Source organism: Macaca fascicularis, chromosome 12 (genome assembly GCF_037993035.2).
Source record: "Macaca fascicularis isolate 582-1 chromosome 12, T2T-MFA8v1.1".
Taxonomy (NCBI): domain Eukaryota; kingdom Metazoa; phylum Chordata; class Mammalia; order Primates; family Cercopithecidae; genus Macaca; species Macaca fascicularis.
The window spans coordinates 58,784,890-58,809,301 of NC_088386.1; the positions used below are offsets into that span (position 1 = coordinate 58,784,890).

At 36.7% G+C, this 24,412-nt stretch overlaps 1 non-coding gene across 1 annotated transcript; it reads left to right on the forward strand.

Annotated features, from left to right (window-relative positions):
* Nucleotides 1–17,681: 17,681 nt before the first annotated feature.
* LOC123568120 (U6 spliceosomal RNA) lies at nt 17,682–17,783 on the forward strand. Its single transcript, XR_006691346.1, has one exon. It is a non-coding gene; the product is annotated as a U6 spliceosomal RNA (small nuclear RNA).
* Nucleotides 17,784–24,412: the final 6,629 nt, after the last annotated feature.

Here is a 24,412-nt window from a genome sequence, read left to right on the forward strand (position 1 = left end):
TTCATTCATTGTATTCTTGAGCTCCAGAATTTATGTTTTATTCTTTCTTATTTTTATCTCTTTATGGACTTTGTCCTTTTGTTCATAAATTACCTAATTTTTTCAAGTTACCTATTTGTGTTCTCTTGTAGCTTGTTGAGCTTCCTTGAAATAATTCTTTTTTTCTGGTAGTTTATGATCTCCATTTCTTTAAAAATCTGTTACTGGAATGTTGTGTTCCTTTTGTCGTGTCATGTTTTCTTAATTGTTTGTTTCTTGTAGCCTTGCTTAGATGTCTTCAAGACTTTATTGACTGGTTTTGTGGGGGAAAAAAGCTTCAGTATGAGTGGGTGTGAGAATACTGGCTCAGTGTAATGTGGTGGTTCTGACTCTGGTGAGGGAAGAGCATAGTCCCTATGTAGCTCCATTACCTGAGGTTAATATTGGCAAAGACATCAGGAATCTTCAGTGGCCAAGGCTGTGGGTTTCTACAGCAGCAGTGAGGACTTTGTGGGTCTCTGGTGGCAAAGACTGCTAGGATGCTCCCAATCTCTTTCTCTCTCTCTTTTTTTTTTTTTTTGGTTTATGGAAGATGTCATGGCCAAGAAGATTCTTCTTGGCACCAGTTGTAGCTTCCACACATGCTCACATTGGCAGTGTCACTGGTGTCTAATATGTGACAACTATGGAGCGGCCATTGAGCCAGGGTCTTGAGGGCAGGCTCATGTGGAAGGATTGAAGCTCCAGGGTCCAGAGCAGCAGTAATGCCAGTACCCAGCATGCCAGCACCCCCACTGCAATGTTAGTAACAGTATGCAAGACATGGATGCCTACGAAGCAGTTCGGGTGTGGGGTACAAAGTGCAGGCAAACAAAGAGACGTAGGTCCTGAATCCAGACATGAGAGCTCTCACAGTGGCAGTGGCTTTTCTTTTCTCTTCTCGTCTTTTCTCTTCTCTTTTCTTCTCTTCTCTTCTCTTCTCTTCTCTTCTCTTCTCTTCTCTTCTCTTCTCTTTTCTTCTCCTCTCCTCTCCTCTCCTCTCCTCTCCTCTCCTCTCCTCTCCTCTCCTCTCTCCCCTCCCCTCCCCTCCCCTCCCCTCTCCTCTCCTCTCCTCTCCTCTCCTCTCTTCTTTTCTTTTCTTTCTTTTCTTTCTTTTCTTTTTCGAGATGGCGTCTCACTCTGTTGTCCAGCCTGGAGTGCAGTGGCATGATCTCAGCTCACTGCAACCTCTGCCTCCTGGGTTCAATCTATTCTCCTGTCTCAGCCTCCTGAGTAACTAGGACTACAGGTACCCACCACCACGCCCAGCTAATTCTTGTATTTTTATTAGAGACAGGGTTTCGCCACATTGGCCAGGCTGGTCTCGAACTCCTGACCTTGTGATCTGCCTGCCTCAGCCTCCCAAAGTGCTGGGATTACAGGCATAAGCCACTGCACCTGGCCTAGCAGTGGCTTTTCTGTCCTAGGCATGGACTGTCATGAAGTGGCCACAGAGTTGGGGTCCAGAAAGGGGGTGTGTGTGGAACAACCACAGTTCCAGAGTCTGTAATGCAGATGGCCTGATGCATTGATAGTTCTTTTACCTGTGTGTGCTGCAGAGTAACTGTGAAGCCAGCATCTGGAGCATAGGTATACACGGAGTGACCATATCTCTAGTGTCTAGGGCACATGCTAGCGCAAAGTGGTAGTAGCTTCAGTGTTTGAGGCACAGATGCACATGGAAAGTCACAGTTCCAGGGTCTGGGGAGTATGCAAAGAGTGCAGGGCATGGAATTGTCTCAGAGCAGTGCAACAGTGATTCCAACTCCTTCCTGGAGCTAAAGGGCAGAGTAGTGTCTCTCTCTCCAGGGGGTCTGCAGTAGTAATGGCTGTTATTACTTCAGTGGTAAAAGCTGATGATATCTTCTGTGGGGCAGACCACTGAGTCTGCACTGATGAACACTAAGGGCACTCAGCAGGGAGTTCAAAGCTGCCACAGGTGCTGTTGAGGTCCTTAGCGGCAAAGGCTGTTGGAGTCCTCTGCAAAGCAAGTCACTGGGCACAATAGTGGCACCCACCATGTGGCTGATACTGAGAATTCTCACTCTGCTACTTTGTTCCGAGCCATCTCTAGATGTCTCCACGATGCCAATTTCCCCAGCAATCATATCTGAGTGGTTGTTCATTGCTTTTTGCTTCATTGTATTGCTGCAGGTTCTTAATTGGACTCTTGAGCCCTCCTAAAGCTATTTTCATTTTTTGATAGTGACGTGAGAGCCATTGTGAGAGCTCTCATGTCTGGATTCAGGACCTACGTCTCTTTGTTTGCCTGCACTTTGTACCCCACACCCGAACTGCTTCGTAGGCATCCATGTCTTGCATCCATGTTTTTGTGTGGTGGAATGAAGGCTGATATCACCTATTCCACTATTTTGCTGATGTTCCCATCATCAATTATTTTACACATATCTAAATAATCATTAGAAAGGTGTCCTTTGTTTACCCTATTTCTATTTGTTGTCACTTATCTATGTAATATAAACTGTTTATACTATAATATTATTTACTTTCCCCTACATTTTGATTTTTAATAGCTATATAGTATGCTCTTTTTGGATTTACCACATTCTATTTAACCAATTCCCTACAGGCATATGCTTAGGTTATTTATTGTATTTTGACATTAGAAATAATATAGTGATAAATATGTACACACTTCTTTGTGTATATCTCAATGACTTTTAGGATAATATTTAATAAATAAATTAATGAGTAACAGGTTATGCACATTTTTAGGCCTTTGATACATATTGCCAAAGTGCCTTCCAAACAGGATGCATTAATTTTCACCCTACCAGCTATAGACAAAAAATTTCCATTTTCCTGGACTAACAGTTATATTGTGTATTATTTGGGAATTTTTGATAGTTGATTCTATTTTTTTACTCTCCTTAGCTGGCATTTGTTAAAATGACAAATAATGCTAGAAGATTATTGATAATGTCAGTTAGGAAATGTACAGTACTCAAAGTCAGAGCATATAAAAGCCTTCAGCATCTGTATGCCATTGTACATAAGGTATTAAGTGATTATTTGTTTATTTGTCCATTTATAAAACATATTGTAGAGAGATTAAACTGTGTCCTAAAAGAGACGGTAACCTGTGTTATACTGAAGTATTTATTATTACAGCATATGTAACAGATAATATTTGTTTACATTTTTAATTACTTACATTTTCAGCCAAGAAAATCTCTGAGGATAATGCTTCATTTATAAGAGTGTCCCTGCAAAAGACAACATAATGTAATCACATATTACCAACAATTCCATGACAACGATGCAGTGGTTTTAAAATGACTTCCAAATAAAGGCTTAATTATAGCAAGCTATAAAAAAATTAAACAAGATACAATAATGGCACTAAAATTAAATTAAGGAAAAATAGCACAGTACATAGAGATGTGAATAGAAATGAAGATCCTGAAACTAAATACCTGGCATATTGTCCATTATATTCTGAAATCCCATTGTTAGCGTCTAATTGCTCCTTCCTCAGAACTCACAATGTTGGGTACAAATGAACCATAGGGCTACACTCAATAATCAGAACTGATTCAATATATGGAAGAAAGAAGAATCTTGTCATTAAAAGTAATTCATACTTTTTTATTCCAGTGAGGTCGGTGGGGAGTGGAGTTGTGTGAGCAAAATCACATTAGTACAAGAGCAGGAACCACATCATCCTATCCAGCTTTTCAATGTAACATGCATAACATTCACTAAACAGGCTGAAAGTATCTAAATGGCAACGTTTCTTATGGTTTGGGAGCTTTTTTGAATTAATATATATTTTAGTATGTAGATATCTGGTACCTCATGGTCCTAAAATTTTTAATAAAGTGAGGGAGCCATGGTGAAAACAACTCATAAGAACTTGGTGAAGTACAATCAGGAATGTATGATAGAAAGCAGAAAGGTATATCTTTATGTTAGTATGTTAATAGCTAAAACACTTTTTCTAATATGCATGACATATTTCTGCTTTATGAATGTAGAAACCTAGTAATATCAACCTATATTTTCACAAAGCTGCCCTTACAAAACGAAATAAGGTAACCCTTGTGAGTCACATTGGATTCAACCATCCCATATTATATGAGATTTGAGCTGATCTGACTGCACTCTATTTGTGAACTCAGTCTTCTTATGGCAAATACACTTTAAATAAAGTTCCTAATGATGTTTATTTTTAAATCACCTCTGGAGTGATAGAAGAAGGTTTCAGACAATGTGAGGGAAACTATGGAAGATGAACTTGTACTATCGTATAAGAGGATTCAAGAAAATGTTATTGGTTCAGCTGGATACATTCATACGATATAACTAAAATGCAAACTCCAAAAGGAGGGCCAAAACTATAACTTAGAAAATCATTTGGCTGCAATTGACTTTGTTGTTGCTTCTCAAAAATGTACAGAGGTGTTTCATACCCATCTTAACTGGCTTATGACAAAGGTCCATAATAATTATCTCCATTTTATAATTAAATAAAATTCAATGAAAAGCAAGTGACTTCTCTGAGACATTTTTATCTTAGGTGAAACCAGAATACATGCTGCATTTATTCTGTTACTTGATGCCACAATGTTTGTAGCTCCCAGATTCCCCTGTGTCACTTATTAAAATAAGTTTCCCAGGACCCAACATAGGCCTTTTGAATCAGAACCTTCAGGGAAGGATACTGAGAAAAAGCATTTTATTCAAGGATCCAGGTGATCTTTATCAAAAAGCTTTGGCAAACTTTGCACTGTGAACTTAATGCCGTCAAGGTCAATGATTTGACCTTTATGGGAAGCAAGTTTAAAGTCAAAGTGTACAACCTCCAATTTGAGACAGTAAAAAAGGCAAGATATAGCTTTTCTCTCATAAGATCCTGTCATCAATAACTCAGCCTACAAGCACACATTTCACAAAGTTTGACTTTCCTAACTCAAAAATTCCTGCCTGTGGAAACTGACCTAACAAGAAACAACATTCAGTGTTTTCCCAACTTTATCATTGAGAACAGTACTACTACTAACACTCATTGAGGATATTCAATGTGTATGTTACCATTTTAACTATTAAACTCACTTAATAACTTTAACAACCCCATAAGTTAGGCACAATTATTAATATTAACCCCATAAAGAAACTGAAGCAGATGTGGTTAAGCAACTTTCTCAAGATTATACCACTAATAAGTGCCCAAAGCACAATTTTGAACCAAAAGGTAATAGTGCCAGGGGCCATGCTTGTGTTTAGAATTATAATTTCTGATGTACCCAAATACCCTAAATTTTGTAGAGAGAATTTAATTTCTAAAAAAAGAGAGTTCTAAATGTGCAAAGAAACTTTTCCCAATAGAAAACACTAAAAAATTTTGGGTAAAAAAGAATGTCTGAGATAGTGGGGAAAACAAGAGATTTCCTCAGAGGCAAGGAATCACTAGAAAGTCAGTCCGCAGTAGCAAGGAAGCCTTGAAGCTTTTTGCCTTGAAGGCATTTGCTGACCTGTCATGGTCAAAGGTGCCATTATGAGAAAACAGAGCAGGGCAAAGCTAGGACCAGAACTAGTTAGAGGTAAGATAATCTCCTCACAAAGATGGGACCCCCAGAAGTATGAAGCCTTCTGTCAGTGACCTAAGAAACAACCTACCACTTTAAAGAACACTTGCCTTTTTTAGCTTTGCTTCTGGGTAAACTTAGGAGAAAAGCTAAGGAGGAGAACAGTTTCCCAAAAAAATTTCCTAATTGTAACTCTATACTCACAGGGTTTGGGAACTGGAATTCAAATTCCTATTTGGCCCCTGAAAATCTCAAGGCAAATGTTTAGTTTAAAATATACCTCAGTTAATTATTTCTCCAGGTTCCTAGTATAGGCATATACAAATCTACTATGGAAAATCCATCTTTAAATCCAGTTCTCAAAGAATTACCACGGATAAGATTTCAAGTCTTAAAAACACAGTTTCATAACTGAAGCTGTTCCTTCAACATATGGTAAGAAGCCACCAAGAAAGAGTGAAAGCAGAAACAAAAAAATTTCACAATCATACTTACAAAGACTGAAGGCATGTGAACTAACAGATACAGAATATTAAATTAGAATATTTAACATATTTTTACAAATAAAATATAGAGTTATTCCTGTGATGAAATGGACATTGGGCAGATTTGGAAAGATATCAAATAGAATTTCTGGAAAAATAAGATGTAATTATTGTGTTAAGAAGATCATGAGATAACTAAAAAGAACATTCAGACAAAGCTAAAGAGAAAATCATTAAATTGAAAGATTCTAAAAGTAGCCAGATGCAGGACAGACTAGATGAAAAGAAACAATAATTACACAGACAACTGGTTTTTCAACAAGAACAACAAAGAGAAAGAAGCTCAAATATTGTCAATCAGCTAAATAACTGGAAATATTGAATTACATATTTAGCAGAAAGAATATTCAAAGAAGAAAAAATACAGATTTTTTTTTTAATTAGGAAAATTGATTGTGCAAAGGTAAAAGACTCTCATGAAACAAAATCCTTTGGAAGACTAAGGCAGGAGGATGGCTGGAAGCCAGGATTTAGAGACTAGCCTGGGTAACAAATTGAGACCCCCGATTATAAAAAATATTTCTTAAAAAAAACTAGGCAGGCATTGTGGCACTCACCTGTAGTCCCAGGTGCTTAGGAGGCTGAGACTGTAGGACCACTTGAGCCCAGGAGTTCTAGGCTTCTGTGATCTAAAATTATACCACTGTACTCCAGTCTGAGTGACAGAGTAAGATCCTGTCTCTAAAAAAAAAAAAAGAAAAAAATTAATAAAGAAATTCTCAAGGATGTACTTCCTTCAGGAAGAAATGTCTGAGAAAAAAAAAAAAAAAAAACAAAGCAGTTGGAGAAGGAAAATGTTAAACTAGACATATTTACTCTATAAAACTATAATGAAAGTAACTACTTTGTGGTGTTGATATAAAATCAAGAAATAATAAAAATCCCATACAACAATAGCATATTAAAAAGCAGGTGATCAGATTTAAAACATTTAAATGCTAGCATTATTTGAGAGAATGATGAAGATTTTATTAATTGTAGATTTTGTTAAATTTAACACACATGATTGAATATCCTAAATTAATAAAATGTTAATGTATAACTTCCCAATTGATCAAGAAAAGTGTAAGAGCAATTAACAACTGTTATCCAAATGTTTTTGACGGAGAGAATCTTCTTTTTTTTCATGCTTTCTTATTTGTTTCCATTTTGTGGATGTTAATCAACATTTTTACTCTTTTTATTTTTATTGTATTGTATTGTATTGTATTTATTTATTTTGAGACAGAATTTCACTCTTGTTGCTCAGGCTGGAGTGCAATGGTGCCATCTCAGTTCACCGCAACCTCTGCCTCCTAGGTTCAAGCAATTCTCCTGCCTCAGCCTCCCAAATAGCTGGGATTACAGGCATACACCACCACCCCTGGATAATTTTGTATTTTTAGTAGAGACGGTGTTTCTCCATGTTGGTCAGACTGGTCTCAAACTCCCAACCTCAAGTGATCCACCCACCTCGGCCTCCCAAAGTGCTGGGTTACAGGCGTGAGTCACCACACTGGGCCAAGTTGCTGTTATCTTGAGGTCATTATTTACTTCAGCATAATCTAACTTATTTTCAGTGACTCAACAAAGAAGGAACTAAACTTCTATAATTTCAACTGATATGATCTTCTGTAAAGAACAGACACGACCTGTTATAGACAAACTATTGGAATTTAAGAAAGAATTTTCTTAGGTGAAAAATATTAGAAAGTTCAATATACAAATATGTGAAAGTTCAAATTTATGTAACAGAATGACTCAGAAAGTGTTATTAATCTAAAAGTAAATTATAAAAGCATTTAAAAAATAAGGTACTATATGTAAATCTTAAGAAATGAAAGAACATTATGTAGAAAATTAGAAAATATTATTGAAAGACATTAAAGACCTAAAGCAAACACAGAAGTACACCATGTACATAGATAGAATCAATTTTGTAAAAATATGAATATTTCCCAAATTGGTCTATAGATTGAAGGCAATTTCAACCAAATTGTAGGCTTTTTTTTCTAATGGAGGTTAATTAACTTATTCTATTATATAGAGAAGATTAAAGAGAAAGACTATCCAATTTACTACTAAAAAATACAAGATAGAGGACTTTCCTATTAAGTATCAAGGTTAAGAATAAAGTTAACATGTTTAAATCAGTGTTATATTGATACATGAATAGGTAGGCCAATGCAATAGTGGAAGTAAGCACCAAAAGAGCCCTGTAAGTACATGGAGACTTGAGCAATGAGAGACCAGGATATTCAGATAGGTTGGAATAAGTAGACCATCGCATAATTGGTATAGTTATAATTGGTTATCCACACAGAGATACATAAAAAAAAAAAAAAACGCTACTTTAAACCTACACAAAAAAATTAATTACAGAAGAATTAGAAACATACATTACCAAAACAAAAATTTTTGTATTTCAGAGAAAACTATTATTTGGTTAGAAAGTATTTTTTAAATAAAACACTAAAGCTCAAAATATAAAGGAAATGTAAAATTAACCTTACTAAAACTTATATTTTATATCCATTAAATGACACCATAAGAAGAAAAATGCAAAGTATAAGTAGTACTGCGAGAGAGTAACTGCAAAACAAGAGACACAGAATTAGCATTTGTCATATATAAAGAATTCCTCCAAGTTAATAATAAACTCATAGGAAAATTGAGCAAAAGTTGTAAACAAACATTTTTAAAAAGATAAATAGCATGCCAATGTATTAAAAAATTATTCAACCTCTTTAGTAATCAGAGAGAGACAAATTAAACTCGTAACAATATGATATATATAATCCTCTCACTCATTAGGTTGATAACAATTACAACCTTAGTAAATATTAAGGTTGACTTATTTAGAGTAGGGAATCTCTCACATAAGGCTGGAACTACTAAATAGCATAAAATGTAAAACAGTTGGCATGAATTAGCTAGTAAATTCAAATGTGCACATATCCTTTGACTCAGCAATTTTAATTCTAAATATATAGCTTAGAGCAACATATTTTATACATACACACACACACAGAAAGAGCGAATGAGAGAGAGAGAGACAAACAAATATAAGAATGTTCACAACAATATAGTCATACCAAAAACAAACACATTTTTAAACCTGGAAACAATCTAGATGTTTACCAAGAGTAGAATGGATTAAAAATATGTGTTAAAAATTAGATTATCATTTGAAGTGAAAATGAATGACATGAGGATTTACAAATGGATAAATCTTTTTAAAAATAAAGCCATAATGTTCAATGAAAAACAGTAATTCATCAAAAGATATAGACAGTACTTTTCATGTCTGTTAAGTTAAAAAATAAAAGGTAAACACATATTATTCCAGGGTGAATGTATATGTGACAAAATAAAGACAAGCAAATTGTACCTATATGTTTTATGTACTTTTTATGTATGGTCTATGATATGGTTTGGCTGTGTCCCCACCCAAATCTCATCTTGAATTGTAGTTCCCCCATAGTCCCAATGTGTCGTGGGAGGGACCCAGTGGAAGGTAATTTAATCATGGGGGCATTTAACCTCATGCCATTCTCATCATAGTGAGTGAGTTCTCATGAGATCTGATTCTTTTATAAGGGGCTTTTCTTCCTTTGCTTGGACCTTCTTTCTCCCACTGTCATGTGAAGAAGGATGTATTTGCTTACTCTTCCATCACAATTGTAAGTTTCCTGAGACCTCCCCAACCATTCAGAATTGCGAGTCAGTTAAACCTCTTCCCTTTATAAATTATCCAGTCTCAGGTATTTCCTTACAGCAGCATGAGAATGGACTAATACAATCTGTTTCACAAAAAAATTAAAATCAGTAAAAAGTCGTGCCCCAGAACTAAGGTATTTACTGTGTACTGGTTACTGTATCCTGCATCCTCTTTAAGCTTTAACTGTAGTTCTAATTTCTACATAAGGTTCTCCCAGCTCAGCTTGCTACAAGAAAATTGCAATCAGTTATCATAAAATTTCATTTTCCCTGTTTTATCTTAATAATGTCATGTGAGACACACTACTTATGTATTAGAGATGTAAAGAGATGTGGCTTGAGGATTCCTACTGTTTCTATTACATTATGGGACTTTTAATAATAAGTATATCTCCAAATTTAAATATCTGCTGTTTAAGAAATAACAATGTGGACTGTAATGATATGGAAATGCCATTAGCTCTTCCTGGAAGAATCAAATATGTGTTTTGTTTTGTGTAATTTTATTTTCTTGTCTTTTTTGAAGGTATAAGGATGAGAATAAAAAACTTTTAAACTACTCATGAGACATAATATTTAAAGGAAATATATAAACCCATTTTCCAATTTTTGTAACTAAAATATATCACTATTTGCTTAAAAAATGAGTGACATTTTCCTTTTACAATATTTTTATCAACTTTTTCTAAAATTACAGATTTCTCATGAGTAGAAAAATTTAACAGACTCAGGTAGACAACCAAAATAGACATTATTAGTAGAGGAAACATCCTGTACTTTGGAAAATACTCAAATTACCCTCGACCCCCAAATAACTGTATACATATATGGATTACACCTGATTAACTAGTGAAATTACTTTAATTAGTTAATAATGGTGATATTCACCTGTCATTTGATTTCAGTATCATCATTTATTTTAGACAGTTACTATTATACATGCATACAGAAAGGCATGCATGCACACACAAATACACGAAATATCAAATGAAAGTTTGATATTAAGACTATAACTAATCTAGTAAATGAGATGAAAATAAAGCAAAAAGCATTTACCCATAAGGAATTTTAAGACCTTGACTTCACAGTGAAATTGAACTTTTAAAAAGCCTCAAGCGTTAATAAAGCATGGATTCATTATCAAAAGTTTCTATGAAGAGGAAAAACAGGAATATATTAATTGATTTGAAGAAACTAAAAATAAGATGACCACAGCCTTTAAAAAGAGAACATGGAATTATGAAAGTGTGTGGTAAAGACACATTTAATGCTACACACTTTGAAGTAACCATCACCTTTAGAAATTACCAGTCTTGGCCACATTGCACTGAGATATATCCCTAGTCACAGATGACTCTGAGCACTCTGGCTCTTGTTGATTATATTCTAAAAGTGTCATAACAGTTTTTAGTTGCAATTCTGAATGAGAATAAACTTAATAAAAAGTTTTTTTTAATAAAATAATTGTAAATTTTGGGTTATATCTCTGTATTAAGCAGGACTCTGCGGGTTGCAATGAACAGAAATGAACTAAAGCTAGATTAAGACAAATAAACAGAAAAATCTCAAACATTATAAATGTTATAGAGATATATTCTATATACCCAAGTAGAAAATATACAGCTACACTCCACGAATAGAAAATTTCTTTGGCAGGTTCTTCCTCTGTGAATTGGCTTTCTCTGAGTCTCATGTAGTAGATGGTAGTGAGTTACCCTACACTTCTAAGTTGACAGTTGCTCCCAACTGAACAAAAATAGATTAGTATCAATTATGAATTCCCTGGAAATATCTGCTTGGCTCAATTTAGGCAAAGTAATCTATTTTGGTTCAATCAGCTAGAATAGAAAGATGGTTATGGTCAAGCATAACAGACAAAGGACAATGGGATATGGATATTTGTAAACTGGAAAAATATCCCACAGGGTATTTATTACAGTCCTAGTAGGCATTTATACCTCACCGCCCTCAGCCAATTCACTAACACAGGGATTTGAATTGCCTCAGAGACTCTCTATTTGAACCTACTTCTCTGTAGTAATTGTACTATTACTCCATTGCACAGAAAAACTGGCCTGAGCTAATAGAAATGATTTCAGCTTAATGGGACATACATGCATTTTAATTTTATTTTGGAGAGAATCAGAAGAAAAAACTGATGCGATCACTGGGCCTTTGGTGCCCCTCTGTGTGAGCATATGGCTGATCTGATTACCTCCAAAGTAATATGGGTTGAACACTAAGGTAGAAAGCGGAGCTTTATTATTTATGATGGATTTATATTTGATTTATATCCTTTTTAGAGATAGTGAACTTTTTAGGAACTGAGAAGATAAAGTTTTCAGAGGCAGTATAGTGTATCCAAGCATACCTTGAAGATATGTTGGTTCAGTTCTGGACCACTGCAATAAAATAAATATTGCAACAAAGCAAGTCATGCACAGTTTTTAGTTCCCCATTGCATATAAAAGTTATGTTTATACTATACTGTAGTCTATTAACTATGCAATCACATTATGTCTAAAAAAGTTACATATTTTAATTAAGAGTTACTTTATTGCTAAAAAATGCTGTCAGTTATCTGAGCCCTCAGCAACTTGGAGTCTTTTTGCTGGTAGAAGGTCTTGCCTTGACTGATGGCTGCAGGGCATTGGTTGCTGAATATTAGGGAAGCTGTGGCAATTTCTTAAAATAAGATAACAATGCAGTGTAACACATCGATGGACTCTTCCTTTCATGGAAGAATTCTCTGTAGCATGCAGTGTTGTTTGATAGCATTGTACTGGCACTAGAACATCTTTCAAAATTAGTCAATGCTCTTAAACATTGCCCCTGCTATATCAACTAAGTTTATATAAAATTTCACATTCTTTGTTGTCATTTCAGCAATGTTCATAGCATTTTCACTAGGATTATATTTCATTTGAGGAAACCACTTTTTGTGCTCATTCTTAAGAAGCAACTCTTCATTCATCAGTTTTATCATGAGATTGCAGCGATTCGGTCACATCTCTGAAGATGTGTTCCTCTTCTGATTCCAATTCTGTTCCTGTTTCCACCACATCTGCAGCTACTTTTCCCATTGAAGTCTCGAATCCCTCAAACTCATCCAGTAGTGTTGGAATCAAACTCTTCCAAACTGCTGTTAATGTTGACATCCTGACCATCTCTCATGAATCATAAATATTATTACCTAGAACAGTGAATACTTTAGAAGGCTTTTAACTTACTTTCCCCAGGTCCATCATAGGAATCACTATCTATGGCAGCTATAGACTTGCAAAATGTATTTCTTAAATAATAAAACTCAGAAGTCAAAATGACTCCTTGATCCATGGGATACAGAATAGATGTTGTGTTGGCAGGCATGAAAACAACATTAATCCTGTACATCACCATTAGAGCTCTTGGGTGACTAGGTGCATTGTCAAGGAGCAGTAATATTTGAAAGAAATTTTTTTCTGAGTGATAGTTCTCAACAATGGGCTTAAAATATTCAATAAACCATGCTTACAACAGATATGCTGTCATCCAGGCTTTTTGTTTCACTTATAGAGCATGGGCAGAGTCAATTTAGCATACTTACTAAGGTGTATTAGTCTATTCTCATGCTGCTGATAAAGACATATCTGAGACTGGGCCATTTATAAAAGAAAGAGGTTTAATGGACTTACAGTTCCACGTGGCTGAGGAGGCCTCACAATCATGGTGGAAGGTGAAAGGCATGTCTCATGTTGTGGCAGACAAGAGAAGAGAACTTGTGCAGGGAAACTCCGCTTTTTAAAACCATCACCTCTCATGAGACTTATTCACTATCACGAGAACAGCATGGGAAAGACCTGCCCCCATGATTCAGTTACCTCCCACTGGGTCTCTCCTACAATGTGTGGGAATTCAAGATGAGATTTGGATGGGGATACAGCCTAACTATATCATAAGGGCTCTAGGGTTTTGGAGTAATAAATGAGCATTCATTTCAGCTTAAAGTCATCAGCTGCATTAGCCCCTAACAAGACAGTCATCCTGGCTTTTGAAGCTTTGAAGCTCAGACACTGACTTATCCTCTCTAGCTATGAAAGTCCTAGATGGCATCTTCTTCCAATAGAAAGCTGTTTTGTCTACATTGAAAATCTGTTGTTTAGTAGAGCCCCCTTCATCAATAATCTTAGCTAGATGTTCTGGGTAACCTGGTGTAGCTTCTACTTCACATTTGCTGCTTCACCTTGCACTTTTATGTTATGAAGATGGCTTACTACCATAAACCTCATGAACAAACCTCTGCTGTCTTCAAATTGTTCTTCTGAATCTTCTTTACCTCTCTTAGCCATCATAGAATTGTAGAGTTAGGACCTTTCTCTGGATTAGGCTCTGACTTAAGGGAATGTTGTGGCTGGTTTAGTCTTCTTCCTAGACCACTCAAACTTTCTTTATATCAGCAATAAGGCTGTTTGTTTTCTTAATTGTGTGTTCACTAGAAGAGAACAGCACTTTTGTTTTTTTCAAGAACTTTTTCTTGGCATTAATGACTCAGCTGTTTGGCACAAGAGGCCTAGCTTTTTGCCTCTCTCAGATTTCTACATACCTTCCTCACTAATCTTAATTATTATTTTATTTTTTATTTTTGGAGACAAAATCTCACTCAGTTGCCCAGGCTGGAATGCAGTGGTCTAATCTCGGCTCATGGCAACCTCTGCCTTCCTGGTTCCAGTGATTCTCATGCCTCAACCTCCCAAGTAGATGGGACTGCAGGCTTGAGCTACCACATCCGGCTAATTTTTGTATTTTTTAGTAGAGAAAGGGTTTTGCCATGTTGGCCAGGCTAGTCTCAAACTCCTGACCTCAAGGGATCTGCCTGCCTCAGCTTCCCAAAGTCCCAAGATTATAGGCCGGAGCCATCGCGCCCAGGCTTAATCATTGTTAGCTTTTGAGTTACAGTGAAAAACATGAAACTCTTCCTTCACTTGAATTCGTAGAGGCTTTCGTAGGGTTATTAATTGACCTGATTTCAATGTTGTCATGTCTCAGGGAATAGGGTGGCCTGAGAATAAGGAAAGAGACTGGAGAATGGCCAGCTGGTGGAGCAGTCAGAACACATACAACATTTCTTAATTAAGTTTGTGAACTTATATGAGCACCATTTTTGGTGCCCCAAAATAATGACAGTATTAACATCAAATATCACTGATCACAGATCACCGTAATAGATACAATGGTAATTAGAAATTTTGAAATATTGTGAGGATTACTGAAATATGACACAGAGACATGAAGTGAACACATGATTTTGGAAAAATGGTGCCAATAGAATTTCTGAAGGCTTCCACAAACCTTCAATTTGTTAACAACAACAACAAAAAAGCATTATCTGTAAAGTGCAATAAAGCAAAGTGCAATAAAACAAGGTACACCTGTATAGGTTATGTGTGCTGGCTTTAGAGCCACTACCACTGTCCAAACTGTAGCTTGTGCAGCCTTAATCAAGTTTTTTAACTTCTTTGTTCTATAATATCCTCATCTGTATATTTTGGATTAAAATAAATTAAATAAAGTAATCTTAGCAAACTGCTTACAACAATGCCTGGAAGACTGTAAGTACTCAGTATTCTAGTTGTTTTAGAAGGAGTGGTTTTAAGACTTGCTATATTCCTACAATGTTCTACATATCCCTTCTTGCTTTAGAAGGGATGATTTTAAAACATGGTGTATTCTTGTCAGAGAGCCAGGTACTAAAGCAGATTTATTGTGAAGCTAATTAGAGTTGAATTTCTTGGTTCTGGACTTTCCAAGACTCATCTACCTTTTCTTATATTTCATTTCCTAAGAGCACACACCAAATTGTATAACTCCGAGCCTGGTAAAACTTAGTTCCACCTCTGGTCAAGTTTGGTGGACCCATTCCACCATTCTACTATATCCATATAGTTATTCATAACTATACTAGGAAAATTTATTTAGCTCAGTTTACCAAGATGACAAAAAGAAGAGTTGAGAATGATTGAATACGGAGAAAAAAGAATCTATTCAGTTTACTGTATACAAAACCTTGAGAGTAACTGTTTTATTCTTATTCTGTAAGAATAATTAATAATAGTTTTAAAATATAGGAATCAGATTGCTTAAGCTCTTGAGTTAGAGACTACAGTAAGCAATGATCACACTACTGTACTCCAGTCTGGGTGACTAAGCAAGACCCTGTCTCAGGGAAAAAAAAAAAAGAGGAATGGATGACCATACAGGGAAGTTTTGACCATAATAAAGTGTATAAAATGTTATTATTTCAACTGTTGACTCCAGAATTCCTCTAAGGGATACAGGTATCTTTGAGAAAACAGTACAAAATTTTTGGAGTAGTATATGGGACTTCCAGACCCTGGCTGGTTGGCCCTAAACTATGAAAGAAAGAAATTGCTGTCTAGAAATAAAAAGAATGGAAATTCCCGCAAGTAGCCTGCAAAAGAAAGACTGAGGAAGAGGAAGGGAAGAAGAAGAGTAGCTACACATTGTACAAAATGACTGCTTCCAGAGAGCCTTCCAAATTTTCTTTCTGGAGTGATCTCAGCTCACTGAAACCTCAACCTCCTGAACTTAAGTGATCCTCACACCTAAGCATGTAGAGTAGCAGGGACTACAGGCGTGGGCCACCACATCCAGCCAATTTTTTTTTTTTTTAATTTTTTGTAAGGATGGGATTCCACCATGCTGCCCAGGCTGGTCTCAAACTCCTGCGCTCAAGTGCTCCTCCCACCTAGCCCTCCCAAAGTGCTGGGATTACAGGTGTAAGCCACCAGGCCTGACCTCTCCAAATTTTCAATAAAGCGTTTAGAATTCATAAAAGTTGTGGAAGTGAATACTTATTTTTGAATCTGAAGATGCAGTTGAGTTCCTCTGATGAGGAACTGAGTTAGCTTATGAGGATGCATGGCCTATAAACATGTAATCACCAAGGGAATACATACAAATCTCAGGGAGGGTGCCATAGTTTATGTGTTCCCAGAAGCAGACATTGAGACAACAACTGTAGTGCAAGTTGGTTGTTGTTGCTGTTGTTGTTGTTGTTTGAGTAAGAGTCTTGCTCTGTTGCCCAGGCTGGAGTGCAGTGGCGCAATCTTGGCTCACAGCAACCTCCATCTCCCAGGTTCAAGTGATTCTCCTGCCTCAGCCTTGCAAGTAGCTGAGATTACAGGCATGCATCACCACGCCCAGCTAAGTTTTGCATTTTTAGTAGAGCTGGGATTTCGCCATGTTGTGCAGGATGGTCTCGAACTTCTGACCTCAGGTAATCCACCCAGCTCGGCCTCCCAGAGTGCTGGGATTATAGGCATGCGCCACCTGACCCAGCCTATAGTGCAAATTGTTTATTCGGAAGGAGAAAAAAACCACCACTAGGCCAGGGAGGAACTGAGACAAGGAAGAGAAGATAGTCAAAGACATTCATTATTAAGCCATTTACCACTGTGGATGTGGACTTCATCATGTCAGGGAAGGGGAGTCCGTGTAAAACACACTCCTCAGAAGTATTTTCTGAGGAACTGGGGTATGTATATATAATTCTCGTGGGTCATTGTTTGAGGGCTATTCACAGAGGAGATTCTTTGGCACCTCCGACCCCAAGAAATAAGGTAAATATATGCAGGTGCTTGAGGCTGAAATTTGGGTTAGGGAATATGGGCAGGTTACCAACATCATCTCCTCTGTAGAGTTTGGACATCCATTGGCTCTGAAATTAACATGAGTTTCAAGGCAAGTTCAACAGATTTCTGAAGGTCAGAGAAACTCTTACCATCTCCTGAATGGCATGACAGTATTTTATTTTGCTTTAAATTTGTCCTCACAGGGAATTGATTCTTTCTAAGAAAGTCTTTATACAGCGCTGCTTTGGCAACATATATACTAAAATTGGAACAATTCCGAGAATATTAGCATAGCCGTGTGAAAGGATGACATGCAAATTTGTGAAGCATTATATATACATATTTTTACAGGGTGACTATAGTCAATAATCATTTAATTGTACATTTTAAAATAACTTAAAAAGTCTAATTGGATTGTTTGTAACAAGAATAAATGCTTGCGGGTGAATACCCTATCTTTCCTGATGTGATTACATATAGCATGTCTGTATCAAAACATCTCATGTACCTCATAAATATATATACTACTATGTACCTGTAAAAATCAAAAATTAGAAAAAGAGAAGCAAGTCTCCATACAGATAGGACTAGGGAATATGTTACCTGAGAGACTGATCTGTACTTTTCTCCTGAAACCTTCAGATTCTAATGATTCTCTTCCAAATATCCATGTTCTCTGTCCAAAGCGTTTTTGGGGGGCATCTTAGGATGGTTTCTTTGCATAATGCTATTAAACTAGTGTAGAAGCTGTCATGCTTCAACTTTAAGTACATAGTCTTTTAATGGCATTTGATGACATCTAATTTCTCCAAGAATCGCCTTTTTATTTTAATGCTGTTATCTCTGTTTATTCCTCCCAGTCCATAATTTGCTGTACTGGAGAGTTATTCTTCTTGCTTTTGGAAAGAAAGACAAAAAATCCAGATGTAGTCCAAATATAAACTGTTCACAGAATTACAGAAATACCATTCCATTCCCAGTATAATACATGTAAGCACATGGACATCTCTCGCTCCAACTCTAATTGCTCCAGAGCTTAGCTGTTTAACCATTTTAAATAGCATTGAATGGTCTCTGTAGGCATCACATTTGATATGTGTAAGTATTCAATACATACTTATAGACTGGTACATAGAAAGGGGAAAGACTATCACTTCACTTATTTTGAAATGATACACAGGTTTAATAGAAATAGAAATGTAAATCAATAATTTGGGGAAATACATATTATTCTTTCAATAATTTCTCTAAAAGTTTTTATTTTTTGTTGTTTTAACTCTAGTATTTCAATTATCTTTTTTTTCCCTCATAGTTTCAATCTGAGTATTGAATTTTCTTTGGCCTGAAAACATTTTAGTTCCTTTCCAAGTTAACAATGACTTCTTTTTCTTCTACCTTTTTAATGTCCACAATAGAGTCTCTAATACGGGGGCCATCCCAGCCTCCATGATTATGAAGACAGCACTGGTTCTCTTCCTTCATAGTTCCACGAGGGTTATCATTCTGCTTTTTCTCTACTTCAGGTGGAAGTGTTTCTTCTGAACCAATTATCTTCCCATCTTTGTCCTCTGAAGAATCAGTTTTCCACTCCCAGCTATTTTCTTTCTTAGGGTAAGTTTTATGTCTGGGTCATTTTGCTTATTTCTCTACCCTCTTAAAACCTGAATTCCTCTGCCTTAGAGAATTCTCAACTTCATGTATTATTTGACATGTTTAAAATTTCTTCGATTCTAAGGGAATTTTGTCTTACTGGTATGTGAGAAGCACAAAACAGGTCATCACTTCAAAAACACAGAAACATATGTTTCCTAAAGAAAGAACCCACAGCTACATTTTGCAGGTACTGTGAAAAACATCTTGTAAGTGAATTATCCAACTACTGTGTTTTATCTTCCCTTATCCACTACTAGGTACAAATTCTGGAAATTATTGAACTCTGAAAACACTTCACGAATGATTATGAAGGAGTTATTCTTAACTTGACCATTTTTGTAATTCATTGGCCATACCCTGATATTCATCTTCCTAACAACACTAAAGATGACTGACTACTTACAAGAAAACTGATTCTTTGTGGAAATAACTTCTAATAACTAAACATTTGTCTCAATAGCTTCAATATTTTGTTAGGAAAAGTTGATAGTTGTCAAAAAAAAAATACCTGATGTAGGAGGAAAGTGAAAATGACACTGTCATCTAGAGAACTACAAGGGAGTGAATGATGGCCTTTGACCTACCCTTGAAAGAGTTGTTCTTGTATAATACAATCATTTAAGAAGAAGGAGCCAGGGTAATTCTATGGGTAAATACAGTCTTTCTTAGCTATGGGTCAGGGGAGTGGGGTTAGCAGGTGTGTGTATGTTATAGGGGGTTGCTTCATTCAGGCTTTTCCCCAAACTCCAGTCCCAGGAAGAGAGAATTCAAAACAAAGCAAAAATTGTTAAGGCTTCACCGGACTATCTATCCACCTCCTCCGACCTAAGAGTAAAATCAAGAAAGCATACACAGCAGCAAATTTGGCAAGGGAAGGCCTTGTCCACGTGCCCTATCCGGGGCTAGCAAGAGTACTTTATTCTTTAGCCTATGCATATGGAACTGCTACGGTTTCTTCAACCCTCTCAGTTGAGGCATTGTAACTGTAATATTGTAGCAGCCTTCCTAGAGTGATGGGATTCAAATCAATCCAGAGAAGCAGTGTTACACTGTGTTATGTTTTGATTGTATCCCCACACCCAAATTTCATTGTCAGTTATAGTTACCATAATCACCATGTATGGTGGGAAGGACCAGGTGCAGAGAATTGAATCATGGGGACTGTTTCCCCCATCCTATTCTCATGACAGTGAGTGAGTTCTCATGAGATCTGATGGTCTTATAAGGGTCTTCCCCCTTCGCTGGGTTCTGATTTCTTCTCCTCTCTATCATCATGTGAAGAAGGACATGTTTGCTTCCCTTTCCGCTATGATTGTAAGTTTCCTGAGGACTCTTCAGCCATGTGAACTGAGTCAATTAAACCTCTTTCCTTTATAAATTACCGTGTCTCTGGTATGTCTTTATTAGCAGCATGAGAACAGACTAATATACACCCACTCTGCAGGGAGGTCAGTGCAAAGCAAGCCCGGATAGCCTCGGATTGCACGGGCCACAGAGGGGAAAGTGTTGGTAGTTGTAAGTGTTAAGGCAGTGATTAGGTACTTATCTACCAAAGGACAGAAATTCAACTGTGGGGAATCCAGGCCTCCTAGTGGTTGATACTCAGCTGTGGTTTAGGTAAAACTTCCTAAATACATTACTTTGCTTTGTTCAATGATAACAGATGCACTTATGTTTCTTCTCCCTGCCCTGTCCCCGACCTGCAGCCCTCGGCGTCATTTCTGCATAGTTAAGCAGTGTCTTACTGTCTGCCTTCCAGTCACTCTATGCCCATGCCCAATAAAATGCAGTGACATTATTCAATACACTTACCAAGAGTAAGAGACTTTGTAGTTTATAACAGCCATATTGATATTCATGCTTATCATTTTATATAGTTTACAGGTGATACTAAAACATCTTTCAGTAAGAAGAATTTGTTTAACATCTAGCCATCCAATATTAACCACTGAGAATAGAAATAGTAGTAAGAATAATAAAACATGGGCACTGCCCTCAAAGAGTTTATAATCTAATGGCGGGGCGGGGGGGAGGCAAGTCAACAAATTATTATAATGTAGTATATTAACCTACACAGAGATCAGAGAAGGAGGGCCTCTAACACAGACGTAAGGTAGAGGGATAAGGAATAGAGTAAAAGGAAATTATTATTAGTGCAGGATTCTTGGAGGAAAATGTGCCTACTTCCTGTTCACAAGGATGAATAGAAAATATTCAAAACGGGCATAAGAGGACAAACAAGGCAGAGAATCCAGAGAAAACATGGTGTACCCTGGGGAACTGCTAAGTAGGGCTGGAACACAACATACTGGTTCAGGCACAATTTGAGCTGAATCAGGAGAGACAGGCTGGTATGGGATCATGGAGAGCCTTAGATACTATGACCAGGATCCCAGCATCTAACAAGATGGAAGATAGAGAACCGATGAATGATGCTATGGGCTGAATTATACCTGCTCCCTCAGTCCCATGGGGTGAGTCCTCCATCCAGTGTGCCTATTTAGAGACAGGGCTTTTAGGAGGTAATTAAGATTAAATGAGGTCATAAGGATGGAGTCCTAATCTGATAGGATTGGTGGCTTTATAAGAAGGGGATGAGATATCTCTCTCTCTCTCTCTCTCTCTCTCTCTCTCTCTCTCTCTCTCTCTCTCTCTCTCTCTCTCTCTCCCCCAAGTGCATGTGCCAAGGAAAGGCCCTGTGAGGACAGTGAGAAGTTAGGAGACTTTCAACTAAGGTGTGGGTAGAAAGACTGAGTGAAGACACTGGATTCGCTGAACTTAGAGATACAACAGATGTTGTAGGTAAGCGTTTGAGGTTACAAAGTTAAATTCTGTCTTACACTATGGTTTAGTTGAAGAAACCTTTTTCGGGAAAATGTCCATTGGTGTATAAGCCAGACCAGCTTAATCAGGCACAGGAAAGCTGCAATGTGTCACAAAATGTTGAAAGCAAATGCAGGAGTGAAGGTGTCATGATTAACTACTTGCTGTGGATTTCTATTCTTCTGAGAGACTGTTTCATTCTCTCATGGCTCAGTACAGAAGCCAATGTCAATCCAAGTTTTAACTATCTGAAAAGCTTGGTTTCATTCTTGATGTTATTTTCTCCCTCCACTTTAGATGTTCCCCTGTGTGCATCCAACTCTGAAGAAGACTGGCATAGCTGATGTTGCCAGTCAATGAGCTGACTATGATTAAAAAAAAAAAAAAAAGGGAGAGCACATTTTTAGATGTTCTTTCCCTAGTGTATGTTTTTGTCAGCTTTGTCATAGATCAGTTGGCTCTAGATACATGGCTATATTTCTGGGTTCTCTATTCTCTTCCATCAACCTGTGTCAACAGATATTCTTAGTAGTCATAAATAAAGGGGACAATATTGGAAAATAGTGTAATATGAAATATAATAAGAGTTCTGTAAAGTATCTTAATGGGACAAGTGTCCTCAGAAATTCTCCATAAAAAAGAAACAAAAAAGATATGATGACTTAAGAGAATGAAATATAAAACAAGAATGTGTTGAATGTAATGTTTCCAATAGAATAAATTTAAATATATATTAATTGTATATAACATATGTATATATACACACGTGTGTATGTATATTTAACTCTAACAAAATAAAGTATCATTAGAGGAAAAATCTAAAATATATAAATATCCAATAGTAAACTAGTACATAATAAGTACTCAGTAAAATTAGGCATTTATAATTCTACATGATATAATTTATAGTTTTTGATTATTGGAAGTTAAAAATAATAGATTTAAGTACACAATACTTAAAGTTTCACAGGCATAACAAATTGGAACACAGACAGACTTAGAAATCATTCTACAACCAAATGTAGAAATCATAGGATCACAAAACATTAGTGCTGAGAGGAATTTTAAAGAGCATTTAAATGTTCGTTTTGTAGATGTGGGAAATGGCATGAATCTGTTAGGTTTCTTCTGAATGGCCTACATGTTGAATGGAGAGCTTGCCTCCCATGACATATGGTATTTTAGTGGAGAAGAAAGAAAGAATATACAGTAAAGTGAAGAATCGTTTGTGGTTGACTTAGAATGTTTTACAAGAAATAAGAAGGGCATGTTTAAATTACTCATAAGAGAAAGTGTCCTAAAGGCAAGAGCAATTTAACAATGGAATAGCCACCTGAAGAGGTCATTGAGAAAACATCAATAAGACATTCAGAAAGAGATTAAATATAATTCTAAAGGGAATAATATAAGTGTCTGGCAATAACATGCACTAGGTACAGAGGTCTGAATACAATGACCTGTCATTTTCCCCATAGTCCCTGTGTCTATGATTCAAGTAAAATAATCATGAGAGCAAATAGAGGTAAGGTGAACATCAAAAGGGAAAAAATCATGAGACAAAATAAGATAAGACTACCAGAACTGACATGGTAGCACAGAGGAAAACAATTCTTTCCGAGACTAAAAGCTTTCTAAGTAGCATTCTGGTGGCAGTTTTGTCTGCTTTCATCTACAGGAGCAACGGCAAAAAACTCACTTGCCTTTCTGTCAAAACTCCCATTATTTTAAGTTGTTTTTCATAATCTGTAACAGAAGCACTGTATGACTTTAAGTTATTACGCCCTCATCATGGAAGAGATGGCCCAAAGAAAGGAACTTTTACAAAACCCCAAATTCGGTCAGAACTAACCTCCAATGCCCTTAGTAATTTATGAATGTTTATGCTGGTGGCAATAATGTTACTATGCAGAATCATAAAATTAGAAAAAGTGTTGTCTTTGTCTTTTCAGTCTGCTATAACAAAATACCATAGACTGGGTCATATAAACAACAGAAATTTATTTCTCACTACTTTGGAGACTGGGAAGTTGAAGATCAATCACTGGCAGACTCAGCGTCTGGTAAGAGCTGTCTTCCTGGTTTGAAGATAGCTATCTTCTAGCTGTGTCCTCACATGGCAGAAGGGATGAGGGATCTCTCTGGGGTCTCTTTTATAACTAATCCCATTTATGAGGGCTCCACCCTCATGACCTGATCACCCCCCAAAGGCCCATTGTCCTAATAGCATCACATAGGGGGTTAGGATTTCAACATATGAATTTGGGGGTGACAGAAATATGAAGACCATGCATCTCTCGACTGAAAGTAACTTTATACATCCATAGGCATAAAACTTCATGTAGGCCGGGCGCAGTGGCTCATGCCTGTAATCCCAGCACTTTGGGAGGCCAAGGAGAGTGGATCATGAGGTCAGGAGATCGAGACCATCCTGGCTAATACGGTGAAACCCCGTCTCTACTAAAAATACAAAAAAATTAGCCGGGTATGGTGGTGG